Source organism: Ambystoma mexicanum, chromosome 9 (genome assembly GCF_040938575.1).
Source record: "Ambystoma mexicanum isolate Mex_15411 chromosome 9, UKY_AmexF1_1, whole genome shotgun sequence".
In the NCBI taxonomy this organism is placed as follows: domain Eukaryota; kingdom Metazoa; phylum Chordata; class Amphibia; order Caudata; family Ambystomatidae; genus Ambystoma; species Ambystoma mexicanum.
In genome coordinates, this window is record NC_090931.1 from 140,693,147 (window position 1) to 140,708,992 (window position 15,846).

The window sequence follows — 15,846 nt, forward strand, 5'->3', positions numbered from 1 at the left end:
CCCAGAATCCTTATTGGGCTCAACCAATTCCTGCACCCCGAAGAGGGGCGCCAGTTTTCTTTTTCTTTTGGGCCGGCACCCCCACAGCACAGCGCACAGCGAACGCCGCCGGCTGGATCCTCCCCCGGCCGCACGAGCACCCTCCAAGCAGAGGGCCGCGTTCGGGGAGGACCCACCATATCGGGGCGGGGCCAGGACGGCCTCCCTCTTCGCGGCAGACACCGCTCCTTCTCCTCTTCATGGGGCGGGCCATCACGGCTTCCACTTTCTCACGGCAGATGCCGCCGGGGATGGTTCACCATGTCCCACCCCAACGGGCGATATTCAACCCCTCCCCCTGCACAAACAAACGTCGCAGGAGACCGGGGTGCCACCATGCCTCGATCCCGGCCGCAGGGGCACCCCTGCAACTGAGGGTCGCGGCCGGGGCGAAGCACGCCATTGCTCGTCTCTGCGGCGGAATGCCGGCGGGTGTGTGTCCCACCGCGGGGCAGCCCGGGCCTACACCGCCCAGTGCCACGGCGGTGAGGCGCAGGCCGTGCACGACCACGGTGGGGCTGGAAACTCTTCTCCCCCCCCACCACTACCTAGCAGCAGGGGGGCAACACGGGCTCATGGTCCTCGTCGCCATTGTTGGGGGTCGCCGGCCATGGTCATCCGGCGGGCGGCCCGGGGCGCTATCTACGCTAGCGCCGTGGGGTCCCACTATGTGTGGGGTGGGGGCCTGCCATGGACATCCGGCATGGCCCCGGGTGCCAGGGCCTCTGGTACCCTGGCGTGGGGTCACAGCCTGCCAGGCCTCTGACCGAGGGGACCTCGACTGCCATCCAGGCAGGCGAGTCCCTCAGTGTCTGGGCGTGCAGGCCTGCGCCTCCACGTGTAGGCCTGGGGCCTACATGGATAATGAGACACGGACTCAGTCGTTCCTCTTTGGGAGTCTGCAGCCGCTCTGTCTCACGTGCCTGCAGGGGCTCCTTTTATTAGCTTGGGCCATGACACAGTCATGGCCCATCTTAAAGGGGCCATACACGTGAGGAAAGCACACCCCCCTTAAAGGGGCAACACACACAAAGGAGGGTCCCACCTAACAAGGGGGATCGAAGGAGGCAGGCCATGGGCTGGGCTTCTTAGGGACAGATCTGAGTGGCAAGTTGCAGCACATGTCCTTCTGGGGGTACTGTGTTAGTATCCATTGCTCCGTTATCCCTGGTGCGGTGGGTAAGAGGGCGATAAACAGCATGTGCCAGGGCCGAGAGGCGTGACACACAATCCCGGGAGGGTGCAAGGTGCGGGGATCGGGGGTTCAAGCTGTGCTGATGGCACTATGAACTGTCCAGAATGGTACAGGACTTTCCCCTTGTCCCCGATTTACCCGTAGCCCGGAAAGGTGGCTCGGGCCCGGCCGCAATCCATTTCACTGCACTTTGGCGTTCATGTCACTGGGATGACCCAGAGCAAAGTTCATCAGGCTGAGGCTCTCCTGCGAGTGATACCTTGTGCAAGGCGCTTACTGAGGTGTTGTGTTCGTGCTCCTTGGGGCCTTTCCTCCTCGTCAGTGTGCCCTTCAGTCATACGCCACACTTACTATTGTGTGGGGAGAATGTCACTGCCTGCTCCGAGTGATGGACAACGGCTCAGGCCGCGAGCCAGCGGCCGCCTTCACGATGTCTCTGCGCTCTCGCCGCCCCCGTGTAGATGGGCTGCAGGGCGGGCGGATTACCTCACTGATGTTCCCTGGGAGCCCAGGCAGCGCGCACCACGGGCATCATACGCGGGCCTGGAACAATGTGCCCTGCCTCCACTCGATCGCCGACCGGGCCGCACGCAGCTCGCTATCCCTGACTGGAGGCGCTGTCGATGGTTCTCCTCTTGTGGGGGTCCGATTTCAGGCAGGTTTTCTCTCAAATGATGCCTCACACCTTTAACAGTCTGATGGTTGCTCGGGCATACAAATTATTTAAGCAAATGGGGGCACATTTGCAGTTTTAGGGTGCAAAGGGCGCGGAGAGGCTTTAACTTGCTTCCTCCATCCGGGCGCCCCCTCATTTACAATTATTTTTGATTACTGAATGCATTGTTTCTTTTTCTACAAAGGTGAGTGATATGTATGTTTTTGTTCGTTTGGATTTTGATTTCCACATTATTGGATAAACGCCAAATGTATTATTATTCAAATTATTTTCTGTTGTATTTTTTCAACCTTTATCATACATTTGTGTTTCATGATCAAACAAAAGTAACCATACACAAATATTCACTTTCTCATGTCCATAGTTCAAAAGTGATAATCGTTCCGAAAAAGGCCATGTGGCCCTCTTGGGCTGTTCCAACTTTCAAAATAAATAATAATGTCATATGGTTCCCTTACACTCTTCCAACTTTTACACAAATACTATTAGACATCATCAAGTCCATTATTCAAAAGCGATGACCTGTCCACTAATCTCTTGGTTTGAAACACAAAAGGTATATCAAAATATCTGACCCCGTGTCAAGTAGTCCTCTTAGACTCTTCCTCCTTCTACAGAAATAATTAAGATTCGGCTTGATTATGAGCTCCTCGCTACTCTGAGCTTAATGTGTTCTCCACATGAATTGATTGGTATCTGCAATGGCTGCTTAGCATCTTGCTCAAGCTTTGTGTCATTTCACTTCAATTTAGAGCAAGTTTATAAGCTCAGCTTTCCCTGATTGGCTGCATCTATGGCGGGTGTCATTCTGAAAAGCGACTCTGACATCAGGGCGATCCTCCATGGACTCAGAGCAGTGGGGATCCGGTATCAGCAGCGTTAGGTCATGTAATCTTTATTTTCTCCATGCCTTGTAATAAAGCTAGCTTCCCCAAGCTTCCCCATGGCTTCAGCAGGCAGGGGTCACTGGCGCAGGCATTGCGTTGCAGCATTCTCCTACAAGAATGAATCGCACACACTGGCATTCTAAGGCGCCTAATGGTAGTGAACCCATCCCAGGAGGTTTTCTACTCACTATGGTTGCAAAGGTTTCTAAAGTGTACATTGAAATAATACACTATGGCACGGAAAACACATGTTTAATAAAAACATATCAGTCAAACAATGATGTAGTTTACGCTGTGCTTCACAAATGGCACTAGCCAGAGCAAAGACAACGGCAGTCCAACTTAAACGTGAAATTGGACGGCTGTTTACCAAACCATGTACTCAGGGGTGTTGCTAGGTCTGGAAAAGATCTGGGGATATGCTAATGTCGGGACTGTGGGGACTCGGGGATAGCTAGCCTTACTGTTGTAGCCCCTGAGCTTCTATTCGATGCTAAATCCAAAAGACCCGGGGATACAGCCCCCCAGCTGTCTCCTAGCGATGCCTCTGCATGGACCCATCCTGAACGACAAAAGACCAATGAGTGGGCAAGCACATAATAAAGCAGACAGAACGGGGGAAGTTCATGCTGTATAAATGCTTGGTTTGGAAAAAGAGGCTTCTTTGAAAAGACATCCTGAATCTTGGTGGCAACTACTATACACATTGGGCCTCATTATAAGGCTGGCAATCCCGTAATGAAGGGGGCCGGTACGGGACCGGCCCCCTTCATTCCGGGAGTGCCGATTACGAGCTTCCCATCGCAGGACCCGGATCACACGCCTGGTAAAACCAGGGGTGCCTTCCGGGTCCCGCCAGGGGAAGATGGAGGCAATAACGGGCCAGATGTAATTTGCCCGTTATTACCTCCCTCCCCATTCCCATTGAGCCCTATGGGGGCTCAAATGGGAATGGGGATGGGTTCCTAAAAGGAGGAATTACCGGATCCTCCCATGTCGGAGTAACCCGATAAGTCCTCATTGCAGGAACCCGGTAATGGAGCCCGGAACGGAGGCAGCCATGGAGCTAATAGCTCCATGGCTACCTCTATTCTCGTAATGAGGCCCATTGCCAGGACAAATGCACATTTAGGAGAGGGGGAGTTGATTGGTCTAACTAGTGGATATTCCAATGCATGGGCGACATGTTGCAATTAGTCGCTACAAACATACCTTGGTTAAGGGGTCAAAGTACTCAACAAATATGCTATGACAGGTTGTTTATAACGTGCGTAGTACCCAGAGATTTCTAAGCGCAGGGGATCGAACCTATGTTGCTCTGTGTGGTCTTGCTTGCAAGACGAGCGCTTTGCCCCTGAGCATTCCTCCAGAGACAAATACACCCAGATGACGCCAACAAGGAAGCTGTGAAGTAAACGAATCAGGCGCTTGGTATCTCCCATACCGTTAACCACGTGATGCATATTGCTGCCCAACTTCTGATGAGTGGAGCCTCTGCAGTACCATCATCATCAAGTGTTTTTCTGATTATAATTATAAATATATTTCTTTTTAATTATCTGTTACTTTTGAACCATTCATATGTGTGCTACCTAGTTCGGGAGCTAATTTCTTTCGGAGATGGTGGTATATCCCAGACGGGTTGTCTTATCTGTTCTCCAGCCTGAGGGTTTCTGTGTCTGATTTCCATCGGCTGAAGGAGACCTCCCAGGGTTATTTTCTCAAAGTTTCCAGAGCACAAGCCAATGGATTCCACCTCATATCCGGCTCTGCTAGTCAGCCTCTGTTTCATCAAGTTCTCGGTCACTTGAACATGGTTCTCCAAAGGCCCCAGGTCTGGGCCGAATGTCTATTGAGGGCGCATGTGATGGTCCAGATCCTTACCATGATTCAGTGTGGGCATCATGCCTGAAACTGGAGAACAATATTTCAGCGCAGTAACTCCCCAAAGGCCCCGCTGGTGTGAGGAGACTCACCTGGTGCAGGGTTATTGTTACAGGGCACACACTATGGACATCTAGAGGGCCCCCTGTAGTACTAGAGACATCAGCACGCTGGAGGCCCAGTGCCTCTGGGGGGTTGCGGCCTGCTCTGGACATCCAGCAAGCCCCATGGTGCTATGGGACACCAGCATCATCAGGAGTGGGAGCCCAGCAAGCCATGCCCTGACCATGCAGACATATGCCACCTTACTGGCACAAGGGTCCCACGGCATCAGGGCATGCAGGCCTGTGCTCCCACGTGTAGGCCTGCAGGCCTACATAAATGAGACACAGAGTCAGTCGTTCCTCTTGGGAGTCTGCAGCAGTTCTGGTGCATGTGTCTGCACAGGCTCCTTTTATTAGCTTGGGCCATGACGCCATGTTCCATTGGGCAATACACAGGGATGGGACATATCCACTTAAAGGGGCAACAAACTTGGGAGGGTCCCACACCACAGTTATCACTCTGATTCTCAGACTGAGTGTGTGTGATGGTTTCTCATGTGCGAGAGTAAACCTGCTTGTTTCAAAATTTCATATGTTAAAAGGGAAGAATTCAGCAGGAAAGTGAGGTCTGCTAATCAGCCTCACTTTCAAAAGGCACTCTGTGCCTTAACACTCATTGTCCCTGTGCATACAGCCCTGCCACCTGCGACGGTGCATAAGTGAATCCCAAACATTGATGTACACGATGCCTATGCTTGCTTTCTGCCAGCAGTTTTTAGACCACATAGCTACCTTTCACAGTGGTATACAGAGAAGAGTAAATGTTCGCATATACTGCAGAAAGCAGCAAGCATGCCTTTTAAAAGCATTCTAGGTCAAAAGACCTATTTTAAAAGGCAAACGCAAAAAGATTTAGAAAGACTGCTCTGTGATCGCATCAATTTTCTAAGAACGGGTAAGTATGTGTTAGTGTGTGTTTGTTGGGTGTACGTGTTTGTGTGTGTTTTTGTGTGTGTGAAATAGTGTGGGGGGTCTTGGGAGTGGAGGGAGGCAGCAGAGTTATAACACAAATAATATATTATGCTGGGAAAAACTTAAAATCTATGCTTCTTTCTATGTGGCATACCACTCCAAACTCCTCAGCGCAGCTGGGCACTTCCATACTAAGCAAAACTGCCTGACTATAGCCAGAGCTATAATTGGGGCCCGACTCGATTACTGCAATGCCTTCCTGGTCGGGACCTCCACAAAAAACATTGAAAAACTACAAATTGTCCAGTATAATGCACTCAGAGCTGCCATTGGTATCCCTAGAAGGGCACACATTTCAGATGCCAGGAAACAAGCCCATTGGCTACCAGTCAAAGAACGGGTCATTTTCCAAACTCTATCCCTCACACATAAATGCATCGACCACGCCGCTCCTCAATGCCTGTCTCAGAGATTCACCAGGCCACTCACAGAAAGACCTATCAGAACCCCATACACCCACCTACTCACAGAGCCCAAGGTCACAAAAGCACGAGCCGGAGGCTCCAGCTTCCCCATCATTGCCGCAACACAGTGGAACTCCCTCCTTCCCAACCTCATAGGGATCTCATCCCATTAAGCCATTCCGCAAAGAAATCAAAAGATGACTGTTCATCTGAAGTCGCGCAGTATCCACCCATAGTGCGCTAAAAGTGTCTATTGTACTGCCTGTTCTCACCGATTCTTATCATATATACTCTGTGCATCCATGTAACCTGCTCCAAAGTTGCTACGCCTCATGCAACCAGTAGCCATGGTGTATCTTGTAACCAAGTCAGTCCTGTGTAACAGCGCCTCAATGCCCTTGGGCTGCTAGTGTGCTTTATAAATACAAATAAATAATTAAATAATAAGGAATGCCCTTTCAATTAAGTGGGAGGTGGAGGTACTTAGGTGACACTTAACAGGAACGCAGTTATGAATGACCATTAAGCATGACCTAGAAATAAAGAGACTAATGTGCATTTCACGGGGTGGTTCCTGACCCCACAGCCTTACAGTTTTACTGCTACACATCAAGAAGGTCTTCAAGTGAAGATAAACTTCCTAAGCCAACACCCTCTGTGTAGACTAAGTGTGTGCTCACTGGAAGGAGGGAGTTATATGGCAAAGGTACATTTGTCAGGCTAGAGGATGCGCCTGGGGATATATGCGGTTTCGGACCACCACTCACTCGTGAAGTAGGAACCAGAGAAGGTACATGGTGGTTCCCGTAGGCTTCCCAGTAAATTGCAAGCCTACAGGACTTTATGTTATGATATATTGATTTATACCACGCACCATTTATTTATTTATTTATTTATGTATTTATTTATAATGCGCCGGTAGCTCACAAGCTTCGTGGCGCAGAGACATGAACACAGTGAGACTGTCACGCTCACCTGGTATCCACGGTACATCACTCAGCCTGTTCTAACCTCTTACGACCTCAAACCCTTCCCTGGAGTCTACTCGACTGGAGACTGGGCCTTTGTTTTCTTCGAAAGTGTGCTCTCCGTCCTGCTTTCAGCGCAGGGGCGCGTTGATTGATGCGGGCTCGTTGCTGCCTAGTTACTTTACTGGCAAGAGTCCGACAGGTAAGTATAATGAGTCTTTTGAACAGTTCTCTAACTTCGTTCCTTTCCTACCTTAGATGATGGCTGGCGTCGGGGGATGGCGACATGCTGCTGAGATGAGTAGCGCTGAAGGTGAGTGAGAGCGCGATGCGCGATGCGACTGTTTCATATTTGTATTGAACTGAGTTCTTTTTCTGTGTCTTTTAGGTGCTGCAACGTTTTCAGCGTGGATGCCGGTTATGAAGAAGAAATGTGGTGAGTAAGTGCGGTATGCGGCGCCTCTAGATGTTTCCACGCTAACCTGGAGTGTCTTTTCCCTCTTGCAGATGGATGAGAAGTACCGGAGACAGAGTTCCCTCAGAGTGGCTGGGATTCAGGTAAGGGTTTGAAGCTCGTACAGTCTTTAAAAATAAGCAAAGATTTGATTAATGCTTACTAATGCATTTTTTCTGTTCTTTTCCCTTTTCCTTAGGAAGCGGCGAGCCGGGATGGAAATGACACCGCCAAAGATGCCCGCAGAACAGAAGAAGCGATGAATGATGGGAAGAAGCACCGCAAGGGTAGGCTGTTCCTAACCGTGTTCTTGTTCTTGCAGGAGCTGAGCGCAGAAGAAAGATGCAGGCCTACTGGAGACCGATCCGAACACGGTGAGTGTCACGCTGCAGGTGCAGAAAACACAAAGCATGTTTCTCAGCCTGGGCGTGGCTTAAATAGTCTCTGGGTATCCCAGGTGTCTCTGGGCTGAACCACACCCAAAAGACTACACTGCACATGCAGTTCTGGGAACCGAAATATGTGGGGGCATCCATCTTGTCCCCATCAATGCACTACAAGTCCAATCCCCAATGTTATCCTATGGGTGTGAGTGAGTCTGGTGCCACCAGCGCCAAGTCTGACTCCAAGTGGGTCTTTGGAGGGATGGAGAGGCCCTTGAGGGCCATGTAGGTGATCGTGGCCTGGCTCCAGCCTGACATCTTGGAGAGCTGGGGATATGAGGGGCAGGAATCATGACAGCACTCCCCCCAAGGCCCCTCTCAAGGTGGCTCTTCTTTCTGGTCCCAGTTTGTTTGGATGGTTTTGATGAATTTGTCTAAGTAAGCGAGGTGCATGGATGTACACACAAGGCTCCCATGTCCTGTCTTGTGGACCATACCCCTTCCAGTCTACTAAGTAGTATAATTTGGATCTGACGTACTTTGAATTCAGGATGTCCTTGACTTCGAATTCTGGCTCCCCGGCGACTACTACTGGCTGCAGTGACGTTGCTACCCGGGTCCCAGGTTGAACAGGTTAAAGGAGAGACACGTGGAACACAGGATGAATCTGCATGTTTGACAGCAAAGTTAGTCTGACCGCCACAGGATTTATCACGGAGGTGACGGTGAATGGACCCAGGAATCTTGGACGGAAAGTTCAGGTTCCTTTAATTTGATTAGATTCTTAGCTTGAGGTAGGTGTTCAGCTGCCCTTTTAAAGGTTTGAGAAATGGTCGTGTGCAAGGTTTTGACTGCTGGCATTTCCAGGTTTGTAGGAACGTCCAACTCAGAAGTATGTGGGTGCCTGCCATACATGGAATAAAAGGGTGTCTGCCCAGTGCTGGTGTGTAGGGAATTATTATGAGCATATTCAACTATCCATAATACGTCGAACCAGCTTCCTTCAGCTTGGTGTAACATGCAACGCAGATACTGCTCGAGCGTCTAATTTGTCCTCTCAGTTTGACCATCCGTTTGGGGATGGTGACTGGTGGATAGTCGGATGTCGATCTGGGCCATAGCGCAGCATTTTCTCCAGAAGTTAGATACAAATTGAGTACCTCGGTCTGAGACTAAAACTGAAGGAAACCCATGAAGCTGTCCGATGCCTTCAAGAAATACCTTTGCCAGAGTGGAAGCATTTGGGAGCCCCTTAAGAGGAATTAAATGTGCCATTTTTGAAAATAGGTCCACGACCACAAGAATAGTGTTAAACCCTTGACTGGGTGGAAAGTCAGTAATAAAATCGAGGGACAACGTGTGCCAGGGTGCTGGTGGGATTTCCAATGGTTGTGATAGCCCAGCCAGTTTCTGCTTGGATTACTTGTTTTGAGCACACACTCCACAAGATAGGATGAATTGGATAATGTCTTTATGCCACGTGGGCCACCAATAATTTTGTTTTACCTTAGCTAGGATTTTAGTGATTCCGGAGTAGCTCTCGATCAAGGAATCATGATAACCGGACATGACTCGTTCTCGTAGTTCTTTGTTTGGTAAGAACAAACGATTCCTGAAGTAGGGCAACTGATCTTTTATCATGTAATGTTCTCCTTGTGCACTCCACTCTTGTAATTGCTCCGGACTCATCAGGTTTTGGATTTCTTCATGTAATTCTTTCTGAGTTATGGTTGCTGTGATTCCTAGGAGCTTGTCACTCGGGATGATTGCTATTGGGTCAGGGGTCTGATACCCTTGCTCTTCCACCCCCATACAGGAAAGGGCATCGGCCTTCCCGTTTTTCACCCCTAGTCGAAATGTAATCACATAGTCATATTCAGCAAAAAAAAGAGCCCAACGTAGTTGTCGTGAGGATTGGGCCGTTGCCGTTTTTAGGTACTGGAGGTTCCGGCGGTCAGTTATTAAGGTGATTGTGTGTCTGGTGCCCAAGAGGTAGTGCCGCCATGCCTTAAAGGCTGACTTAATGGCCAGGAGTTCTTTGTCTGTGATAGTGTAATTGAGTTCAGGGTGTGTGAATTTACGCAACCAGAAGGCAACAGTGTGTAAATGGCCCATTTCGGGGTCCTTTTGAGAGAGGACGGCTCCCATAGCCATGCTTGAGGCGTCCGTTTCCACCCGGTATGGGAGATCAGGGCGAGGGTGGCGTAAGATTGGGGCAGATATGAATCTTGCTTTGAGTTCCTGGAACGCTTCCTCGGCTTCTGTTGTCCACTGGAACATTTTTTGCTTTTCCTTAGCAATGACGTGATGGGATGCACGATTTGCGAAAATCGTGGGATGAACCGGCGGTAGAAGTTTGCAAAACCCAGCATACTTTTAACCCCCTTGAATGAATTTGGGGTTGGCCAGTTCAGGATAGCATCTACCTTGTGTACATCCATTCGGATTCCATTCGGGCTGAGAATAAAGCCCGTGAATTCCACCTTGGAGTCGTGGAACTAGCACTTTTCGAGCTTGGCGTAGAGCTGGTGTTGACGGAGTTTCTCCAATACGGATCGGACGTGTTTAACGTGGTCCTGCTTTGATGCGGAATATACTAGAATATCGTCGACAAACACTAGAGCACAGACATCAATCAATTCCCGTAGGACGTCGTTCATGAAGTATTGAAATGCTGCAGGCGCGTTGCAAAGACCAAAGGGCATTACTTGATACTCGTACAAGCCGTATTTGGTGCGAAAAGCGGTTTTCCATTCGTCCCCCTGTTTTACGCGAACAAGGTGATATGCCCCCCTCAGGTCTAGTTTTATGTAGATTTGGGCATCTTTGACTTGATCAATCAATTCAGGGATCAGTGGCAGGGGGTAGCGGTTTTTTACGGTAATCTGGTTCAGTGCGCGATAGTCAATGCACGTTCTCAAGTCCCCCTCATTTTTTGGTATGAAGAATAGAGGACTGGCTGCTGGAGACTTCGAGGGACGGATGAACCCGTTGGCCAGGTATTGGTCAAGATAGGCCTTCAGGTGCTGGTTTTCTGGTTCTGTGATTGCGTAAATTCGCCCACAAGGGATTTGTGCGCTGGGTATCAGGTCGATTTGGCAATCGTATGGTCTATGCGGTGGCTGGGTATTAGCCTGTTCTTTCTGAAAGACATCTTGAAAGTCCTGGTATTCACTTAGTAGGGTGCTGATTGCCACAGTCGCAAGCGTGAAGGTTCTGGTGTCTATTGGTTGTTTCTCTTGGCGATAACATGTGTGTGCGCAAGTCTCAGGAAAGGCCAATTCTTTTGCTCGCCAATCGATTCGAGGATTGTGAGCTGCCAACCATGGCATTCCCAAAATCAACCAGAACTGTGGTACCTTAATGAGGTTGAAAACAATAGATTCTTGGTGTCCATCCTGTCACAGAAGGGTTAAAGCTGCAGTGCATTGTGATACTGGGCCAGAAGCTATTTCCGTGCCGTCGACAGTGGTAACAGTGTCAGTGGTTGATTTAGGGTGTAACGGAAGCCCCATCTTTGCTGCAAGATACTGGTCGATGTAATTCCCAACAGCTCCACTGTCAATGTACGCTCTTACTGCGTGCATCCGAGATGGTTGTTGATGATTGATCAAGACCACAGATAGTGCAAAATGGAAGGTCTGTAGTTCACTTTCTTAGCTCGACAAGTGGACCCCTACACTTGCCGGGCTGGGGAGTTTTCCGATTCCTTGATGGTATCTTCCTTGTCCGTGGCCCCTACCGTCCTTCTCGGTGGCTTCACAGGGCACTCTTTAAGGAAATGACCTGACCTTCCACAGTACAGACATAACTGCTGCTGTCTCCTTTTATCTCTTTACGCTTTAGTCAAGGGGGATCTGACCCCCCCGATTTGCATTGGTTCTCATGAACCTTCGGTTGTGCGGGCAATATTGTCCTTTGAACGCACATACATAGGGCGAGGGTCCGGTCTGGTTCGACCTGCTCTTTGGTCCGGCAACCTATGATCTAGTTGAACAAGAAGGTCAATGAATTCTGAGCAGTCTTTCGGGGGGTTCACTACTTGTGCGAGAACATCCTTGAGCTCCCCCCGCAACCCCCAATGAAATAACGTGGTCCTCTTCTCCACTGGCCATTCTGCTTGAACTACGAGTCTATTGAACGTGGCTATGTATAGGTCTTGATTCACTTGGCGTAGGGACAGAAGGTTGTTGTCTAATGCCTGCCCATGAGCACAACGGGGGAACAGCTTTTCCATCTCCTGCTGAAAGCCCCTGAAGTCATGCAGCAAAGGATCATCTTGGGCCACAAAGGGTATAGACTAGTCCGCGGCACTACCACTCAGGTAGGATAGCACAAAAGTGACCCGTGATTGGTCATTCGGAAAGGCCCCTGGTCTACAAAGGAAGTGCAGGCGGCACTGGTTTATGAACGTTGCAAACCTCTCGGATCCCCGTAAATCGTTCGGGCGGGGCCAAGGGAACTGCCCCAGGAAGGGTTATCTGAACGGGATTGGCTGATGGTGCTGGCATCGAGGGCACGCTTCCCGGAAATGGTGCATGCCCTGCTTGTGACTGGCAAAGTTGCCGGATCAAATCATCAGTGTGTTGTTTGGCTACTATCAGCTCTCTCCTCAGGGTGTTGGTCTCCTGTCTGGCTGCATGTACTTCGGAACGTAGCTGCCCCAACACGTGGGCTAACTGGTCGGTTTCTGATGTGTCCATGACGCCCAGGTGGATCTTGATGTGAGGCTTTGTGCTCTGTAATGCTCACCTGGTATCCACGGGGACGTCACTCAGCCTGTTCTGACCTCTTATGACCTCAAACCCTTCCCTGGAGTCTACTCGACTGGAGACTGGGCCTTTGTTTTCTTGGAAAGTGTGCTCTCTGTCCTGCTTTCAGCGGAGGGGCGCGTTGATTGATGCAGGCTTGTTGCTGCCTAGTTAATTCACTGACAACAGTCCGACAGGTAAGTATAATGAGTGTTTTGAACAGTTCTCTAACTTCGTTCCTTTCCTTCCTTAGATGATGGCCAGCGTCCGGGAATGGCGATGTGCTGCTGAGATGAGTAGCACTGAAGGTGAGTGAGAGTGCGATGCACGATGTGACCCTTTCGTATTTGTATTGAACTGAGTTCTTTTTCTTTGTCTTTTAGGTGCCGCAACGTTTTCAGCATGCAGGTTATGAAGAAGAAATGCAGTGAGTAAGTGCGGTATGCAGTGCCTCTAGATGTTTCCACGCTAACCTGGAGTTTCTTTTTCCTCTTGCAGATGGATGAGAAGTTCCGGAGACAGAGTTCCCTCAGAGCGACTGGGATTCAGGTAAGCATTTGAAGCTCGTACAGTCTTTAAAAATAAGAGAAGATTTGCTGAATGCCTACAAATGCCTTTTTCTGTTCTTTTCCCTTTTCCTTAGGAAGCGGCATGCCGGGATGGGAATGACACCGCCGAAGATGACCGAAGAACAGAAGAAGCGATGAATGATGGGCAGAAGCGCCGCAAGGTAAGGCTGTTCCTTACGGCGTTCTTGTTCTTGCAGGAGCTGAGCGCAGAAGAAAGATGCAGGCCTACTGGAGACCGATCCAGACACGGTGAGTGCCACGCTGCAGGTGCAGAAAACACAAAGCATGTTTCTCAGCCTGGCCGTGGCTTAAATAGTCTCTGGGTATCCCAGGTGCCTCTGGGGTGAACCACACCCAAAAGACTAGACTGCACATGCAGTTCTGGGAACCGAAATATGCGGGGGCATCCATCTTGTCCCCATCAATGCACTACAAGTCCAATCCCCAATGTTATCCTATGGGAGTGAGTGAGTCCGGTGCCACAAGCGCCAAGTCTGACTCCAAGTGGGTCTTTGGAGGGATGGAGAGGCCCTTGAGGGCTATGTAGGTGATTGTGGCCTAGCTCCAGCCTGACATCTTGGAGAGCTGGGGACATGAGGGGCAGGCTAGTGTGGGAAGAGGCATCGGATAGAGGCTGTACTCTTCTTTTGATGCGTGCAGAATCAAGATAATCTGGCATCTGCGCGTGTCAGCTTTCTGAGTGTGCTTTGATTGTGCGCACTGGGGTTGTTGTATCCAGAGGAGACCCGTGCAGTGTCAGGGTTGTTGTTCTCAGCTGTTTGGTCTTGTGGCGGATGTGTGGCTTGTGTGTTTTTGTGTGTTGTATCGCTGGCCTTTTGGGTATGTGTGGTACGTGAGAGGTGTGCTGGAGAGGAACAAGGAGCAGGGGTGTTTAATAGGTTAGTGGGCTTTGGCTTAGGGTGCATGATTGTTTTATTGTCAGTTCCATGATCCGTACTGTGCCATGATTGCCTTAGGTCTGGGGTGTGAGTTGTGGGGGTGCCTGTTTTTTTGCTAGTCTCATTGAGTTAAATAGCCCAGTTTTCAGCTGTTTTCTGAAGGTTAGGTGATCTTCTGTCATTCTTATTTCCTTCAGTATGGACCAACATTTGTACAATTTGCTTATGTTAATCTAGAAAATTAAATTGGCCAACTCACCAACAAATTGCATCACCAATTCGGGACTAATTTATCAACTATAAATGCCAGACGCAGCCTTCTGAAATGCTGTTTATAATTGTATCACTAGGTGGTTCTATGGCAGTCAACGGGGTTCAAAGCATCTGTGCCTTTGGGTACTAGCCCACGGGATAAAGGCACTGTGTGATGTAGGTACTCGTGTCAACACATGGGTGACTGCCCATGTTGTGAGAAACAGCAGTAGTTTCGAGTTTGAGCACCAAGCAAAGGCACCCGTGATAAATTGAGAACAAGGATTCTAACCTGGTGTGCGTTTCATTAACTGGGCAAAATCGTCATCATTCTGGAGACGCCTAGATCAAGCGAATGCCAGGTTTCAACCCACTTCACCTTCTTTTAATTTAAACCATGTATGCACTGTTTGTATTTATCATATGCTTTTCATTGGATGTTATTTTTTATACAGTACTCTTTTTGGGTGTGTTATGATGGTGCATATGTAGAGTATGCATGTCTATTATGTATTGGTTTTATTTATCGCCTGTTTATTTTGAGTATTTATTGTTATTGCTGTTTTTTATTGTTTATAGCTATTAAATGATACTGCATAGACCTTGAAAGATGCATTTGCTTGTATACCGTAAGAAGACTACATGTCCCAGAATGCATGAGGCACAATGTTATACAGTAAACGTGGTTCTATGTTCTTAGATTGCCAGGCTTTTCTTCGTGGAGATATTTGCCAAATACGTTCAGCCAAAAAAACTCATCACATATTTTTATTATATTTGGGTGAGTCCCACAAGCTGCCTTCCCTATTTTGTAGTCCCTATACCCCACATCCCCTTACCCCTCATATGCCCTTACCCACCCACTATATTTTTTGACTAGTTTTTCAGCCGAAACATTTCGGCAAAATATGCCACTAAAAAAGCCTGGAGATGTAATAATGTCTTACCAGTAAACGCAACGCATACACTGTGTTCCTCTCTGGGCATTTGGGGAGCTACTCAACAGAGTGCAGAAACCATCTCCACTTCTTGATGGGCCACCCCCACAGCTGCAGTTTGATCAAAGGTGCTGTTGTCCTGAATCTGCCTCTCTCTCACCCATTCACGCCTAACTGAGTGCTGGGTTTTAGACCTTCTGAACGGATTTGGTGGTATGGCAGGGCAATGCCATGTCTGGAAAGTGATGCATAGGCAGCCCTTCCAAGCATGTTCTGTAGTTGGGATCCACACAAGCTTTGTTACTGTGAATGCATCCAGTAAAAAGTGCACTTAACACCTGAAATATTTAATGCCTGCATTATTTATTAATGAATGTATTCATTGTCGTATTTATTCACAACTGTTTTTATAGTACAATTTCTTCTTAGTGTGTGTATTTTTCATCTATTTATGACATACAGATTCTCACA